This window comes from Solanum tuberosum, unplaced genomic scaffold (assembly GCF_000226075.1).
Source record: "Solanum tuberosum cultivar DM 1-3 516 R44 unplaced genomic scaffold, SolTub_3.0 scf00743, whole genome shotgun sequence".
NCBI classification, from domain to species: domain Eukaryota; kingdom Viridiplantae; phylum Streptophyta; class Magnoliopsida; order Solanales; family Solanaceae; genus Solanum; species Solanum tuberosum.
This window is the reverse complement of record NW_006239654.1, coordinates 105568-112299: the sequence shown is the minus strand read 5'-3', so window position 1 is coordinate 112299 and position 6732 is coordinate 105568.

The window sequence follows — 6732 nt, the reverse complement described above, 5'->3', positions numbered from 1 at the left end:
GAATGCTTTCTAGAGGAGTCACTAGGACTTCGGCAAAAACGTTTGAAATCAGTTGGTCATGATGAAATAAGAAATTGCAATAGTAGAAGACAGGTTCTTCGTCAAGCAAAGAATACTTTAGTACAATAATAAGTTCAAAGATGTAATACTACCTAATTGATATTGACGTGCAAGAATTTGTTGATTGTTATTTATAGGGGTGTACATGATCGGGTTGGTTCAAGTTTTTCAAATATCAAACCAAACCATTTGTGTAAAATTTTTTAATTTATAAACCAAACCAAACTAATAAAATTCGGATTTTTTCGGGTTTTTCAACCTCGGGTTGGTTTGGGTTTTTCAAATACCAAACCAAACCATTGTGTCGAATTTTTAAATTTATAAATCAAACCAAACTAATAAACCTCGGATATTTTCAGATTTTTTGGATTTTTCGGTAAAGTTTGCATACAAACATATAATTAACTTGTGTTCCAAATATTTCTTTAGTCCAACCAAAATACAATTATCTAAGGTATTTCTTAAGAAAATAACACAAAATATGAGATGAGTACTGATGACACTAAAATATTCAATAAAAATTAATATGAAATCATCATATAAAATAAATATTGCAAAGTCATAATGAAAATGATCATAATTTAAAAGTACTAACTCATGCTAAAATAAGTTTAATAAGTATTCTTACATTACTTAATATTTAAGGAAAATTAAAATTAGATGATGCATTTTAATTGTCTAAATCAATGTAAAACTAAAGAACAAATATTCAATAGTATTGTCATTCTTAGTGTTGAATTGATTTTCTTTTTGCATTAGTATTAATTTGATTTTGATTTAAGTTTTATTATAATTATCAACATCTATGAACTATAATCTTTATTGGACCATTCCAAATTCTAAGTTTAAATTTGAAATAATATATTAAAAGATAAAAACTATGAAATAGTATAAGAAATATTTTAAAATTATATCAAAGTAAATATTTTTACGTATAAAATAAAATTTTAAAATTACATATATAATTTCGGGTTGGTTTTTTTTAGTTAAACCAAACCAACCCAAATATAGTCGGGTTTTTTTTCCTAATACCAAACCAAGTCAAACCAAACCACTAGTCGGGTTTTTTTTGGTTTGACTCGATTTGCGGTTTGGTTCGGTTTTGTACACCCCTAGTTATTTATCTAACTTATACATAAATAGAAGAAAAAAAATTTGATTTCTACTGAGTATTAAAAATGTCCATTCTCTACTTTCTGAAGATTGATTTTAATACAAGGGGTGGCTCAAAGGTGAGGGTTTCAAAATTATGAGGCCTTAAAAGTTTTTAATTATGCATTTTATGATTTTATGTTCTTTTCAACAATATTGAATATGGTAAAAATAACCAAATATGTAACACAAATTGTTCTTAGGTGTTTAGGTTAATTATTTAGTGTGAAAATGAATTTTTATATGAATTAAGGTCACTAGAATCCCCTAACACAAAGTTGAGTTGAAAGCTTCCTTACCGATTAAGATTTGATATAAGATTCTACTTAGGTCAACTTCAAATGACCATATCTCTCACCACATTATGAATTATGTGGCCAATGACCTATCAAATAAAAGGTGTACGAGTCCTCTTTCCAATGCCACCAAATTTTTCTTATTTCGAGTTTGGAGTAAAAACTTATGATCATTTTATCAGAGACTACTTCAATAGAGTTTTCTGAGTCAGTGTAGTACGAAACACTTCTACAAGTTGTAGAATGAACTACGACCCGTACTGTCAACATGTGGAAAAATTAGTGGGAGTCAAATTTTGGGGTCCAATTTCTATGGACCCATCTACAATTCGTAGAAACCTTTACTGGCCGTAGTTTGAACATGTAGAATGAACTTTTCAGCCTTAAAACTTCAATATGAATTTCACGGATGAAATCTATTGTCCGTAGATCAAACCATGAATCGTAGATGGCCCCGTGTAAGGTTTTCAACAGCTTTTTAAGTGGGGTTTCTTTTGTCTTTTTCCATTTTTTTCTAATCCAAAAGCCATGTGTTTTAACCTTAATTAGGGGGAATATATTCCACCAAGTACTCAGTTTTCTTTTAGTTCTACGCTCTCAATTCTCCAACTCAAAAAGAAAACTCTAAGGAAAATCAAAGCATAAGACTTCCATGCAAGAGTCTTTCAAATCTTTTTCAAGATTCTTCTTTAAGGTAAGTCTTTCTCCAAGAATTTCATTCTTTTCAACTCAAATTCCTTCATACAAATCATTAATAAAAATCTTAATTCTTAGACATAGAGTTTTCAAGAAACTAACTCAAGAATCTAAAGAAAGGTTTTCTTGATCGTCTTCCTTTCAAGACAGGATTTCAAGTCTTCCAATCAAGTTTTTCTTCAAATTTCTTCAACTCAAGGATTATAGGCGCCCGACGACGTAGCACGGACAAGCCATGCATGCCATCAAACGCCCAGGCAGCACGCCCACTAAGCCCACGCAGCACGCCCACTAAGCCCACAGGACGCCCATGACGTCCGCCTGCCGTCGCCTCAGTCTGCCTCCAAGACCTCTACCCCCCTTATATATGCTTACAAAAAAACCCATGTGACAGGAGTAGACAAGGTTTTTCCAGGGAATCATAATGAAAATGTACGTACAACCCAAATATGCCTGAGATGTATATAGAAATACAAATGAACTGATGTATATAAAAATACAAGGTTTCTCGAATTAAGATGATTTGGATTTGATCTCTTTATGAATATTCCATGAGTTTGTGGAATATTTGAGATATTCGAGATGTCTATTCAAGGGAATATAGTACCCTTTATATAGGCATGAACTAGGGTTTAGGGTTGAGTAGCCTCCAAGAATTTTAATTTTAATTGAACACACCTTGTAGAGTCCCAACTCAAATTCAGCACGTCCTGTAGAGTCCTACAAAATTTCAATGTCTACAAGCGGGTTGGGACAAAATAAACTGATTTTTAAAAAACTTAAAATTTTAATTTTTTTAATATAGAGGGTCAAGGTAGGGTAAGAAAAAAATTGTAATTTGAAGTTGGAGGAGAGTTTTGGAAAATGATTTCCTTATTTTTGAAGTGAAAGTCATTTTCCTTATATTTAAGGAAAATAAGTTGATTTGGAAAATATTTTCCAAAATATTTAACCCAACAAAACATGAGAAAATTGGAAAATGTTAGTATTAGCAACAATCATTAGCGTAGTGGACCTTCATTGCGAAAACAAATGACACCAAATTAACTTCAATAAATTGAGTGGCCAAACTTTTATGAGTATGTAAACCTTCCAAGTGTTATTCATATATCCAATTCACAAAAAACTGGAATTAAATATGTATCATTGCTAAATTACTCGTAGTTTACATTCTTTTATATATATATAATTCATCATGCTAATTCATTGCTAAATAAAATTAGTAATGGATTTTATTATCAATTTAGATATAAATTGTCAATCACTAATTCATATTTTTTAATAGTGAAAGTTGCAGTAAATCTTAAAAGAAAATTATTTTTTTCCTTCCATTATCTATGAGTCCATTATATTACTAATATTAGTAAAATTAATATCGGGATGTGCTAATTAATAATTCATGGAGGATTAGATATCAAAGGGTAGATTCAAAAAGGCATTTTCATATTCACCTGGGAGGCTGTATTATGCTTAATTACACAAGAATTACTACTAACGTCAATAAGTTTCAAGGTCTCACCCTTTATACCAACAACTACATATTTGTTAGCCGAAACAAATAGTAATGTGTGTTTCAGGTAACAAGTATGCAGTTGTTGGTATGAAAAGGGGTAAAGTGTGTAATCTCACTCTCTTTATTCTATCTAAACTATTCTACAACTACTTCAATTTCAGCATACTCATGATGTTATATTTTTATACCCTAAGGGAAAAAAAAAAGATATTGTGTAACACGTATTTGTTAAGCTCTTTTTAAGTAATTTTAGAGAATACACGCGAGCTAATAGGTAAATTATTTGAATTTGTTATTCCTCACCTAAAAGAATTGTTTGGTACTTATGATTTGAGAACTAAATGTGGCTTTTTCTATCAATTTTTTAAGGCTTTAAAAGCTTTATGAGTTAGCTCTAAGCTTATAAAATAGAAAAATATATTTTTCATGGTTACCTCTTAACCATGTGTTGTTAATAAATTGTCTTGGATATTATTGTAAAAATATTATTTATTGCTACAAAATTTTTGAGTAATTTAAGTTTAAAATTCTTTTTAAAAAAATGTGAAAAAGCAGATAGTTTATTGTTTTTATTTTTTATAAATTGTGTCACACCCCGAGCTTACACCCTGAACGTGGCCAGTACTCGAGAACCATTGTTGGTCCCCAAGCGAACCCTTGTCTTGGCTGACTACTAAGCGGAAGACTAACTCAAGCATACACGGGCATCAAAACTGAAGAATTGTTTTACAATAGTTGATTAAATCTCAAAGTTATCTGAAAATACTAGGTATTAAATATAAAGTTTTAAATAAAACATCTGAAACTGATTACTGCAAGTCTGACCAAGACTTTCTATCTATGAAGCCTCTATTGTATAAATATAGGTGTCGGGACAAGATCCATGATACCTCAAAACGCTACTACTAACAAAGCATAAAACTGGAGTCCTCCAAAAGCAAGGAGGTCTCACCAAAAGTTGATGAGTGGATGATGTGATCTCAATGAAACTCATGTTGATGATCCCAAGTACTTGAGTCTGCATCATCATGAAAAGATGTAGGTCAAATGAAATCAGTACATTGAATGTACGAGTATGTTAGGTGTGTCTCAGGGATTTTGGGCATAGGCTGGGGGGGTACTTATGCATTTTTCCTAATTTCTGGAATAAGTTGATGAAGAGAGATCTGCAAACAAAATCCATATACGGACAAGAACTGTTGGATTTAATCACCAAAACAATCCAAGATTATAAGTTAATTCCTGATAAAGGAATTATGACTGATGCTTCATCCTTAGCAATACATATGGCTAGAAGAATCTCTAACCAAGATGAAGAGGAACAAAATGATATGATTAATAAGTACTTAGAAGAAGTAAAGAAAAATCTTCTTCTCAAAATAAATCATTACGCAAAATCGGATTCGTCGATGCGCAGTGAAACAAGTGAAGATATGCATGAGGCGCAACAGTTCGAAAAAGAAAGGTCAGAAGATACACTGAAGAAAGCCGAAGATTTTTTGGCAAAGCTAAAGGACAAGATATAGCAGATAAGCACTACCAACAGTAGACAAGCACTACCAACAGTGGATGAACTGTTTGTAGGTCCCATATAAGGGACCCCTTTACTATTCCTAGATGCCTTTTGTGGGTCCAGCGCGTGTTGACAATTTTTTCAAACTATCTGGTTGATAGTGCTACGTAGGCCGAAAAGGGGTAGAAAATTATTTATATAAATAAGTTCGGGAGAGTAATAGGACCTTAGTATAGTATAAGTGTGTCTCTGAAATTTCGGGCATAGGTTTGGGGGGTACTTATGCATTTTCCCAACTTTTTTTAATGAATTTTCTTCTTTTGAAATGTATTCACAATAATCTCATTAAAAATATACAGTTTTTTGAGCTAAGAGTCTATTATAAACATTCTCTCTATGGTCGATATTAATCATGTGTTTCCAATATATTATCTTAAATGTTATTGTAAAAATATTACTTATTGTTTGAAAGTTTTTAGTTTAGTTTAAAGTTCTAAAACATTTATGCTAAAAAGTAGATAATTATTTTTATTTATTTATACATAGATTTTGTATTTTTTTTAACCATATTTAATAGTTGAAGAGAACATAAAATTATCAAATTCACAATTATTTTATTGTGAGGCCCCAGAATTCAGGACCCTCACACTTGAACTACCCCTTATATTAAGGTTAAGTAATAAATAGTTTCAACACTCAATACTAAATCAAAATATATAATATTGTATTAGTATCATTAAGGTTTCTTGTTCGTCAATATTACTATAAGAGTATATGTATATTGTTGTGCTATCATTAATGTAGTCAATCAATGAAGCTACTACAATTCAATCGGCCTTATTTATTACACTTAAATACACAATTCAATTTTTATTGTTTAAATTTGTCATTAATTTATTTTTTGGTGTTTCAATCTTAATCACTCAATTCTTAATAAATACTATCTGAATGGTTAATATTTATAATAATATCTTAATGATATTTATAAGCACTCAATTATCTTTCTTATTTTCCATATTTTTTAAATTTTCTACTTGCTTTGCATCTATCCAATAATTATTGCTAATATTAATTTTGTGTTTCTCATTTAAGATTCTTTTTAAAAAAAATTCTTAATGCTTGGAGTCTAGATTCTATTTTTTTCGGGGGGTTACAAAAATTAATGGGAAAAAAGAATCAACCAAGTGAATTTGTGGCAACACAAGATATAGTATCAATGCATTTTCATTGAGAGGTTGGACTACAAAGAAAAAGAACTATAGAAACGTTGGTGACAAAAGGGTGTAGAGATAAAATAGAAAAGAGGTTTTGCAAAGGGAAAAAAAAGAAATGTGAATGAAGAACGGACTAAAATTTGAGATAATCAAAGTGTGAGAGAGAAAGTGTGACAACAAGGGAAAGGACCCACAAGTACATTTGTCAAAAGAAAATGGTTCCCTCACACAACTATGGTTGGTTGTGCCTCAGCCACCATAAATTTTTTCCATAATGACCTAGTGAGC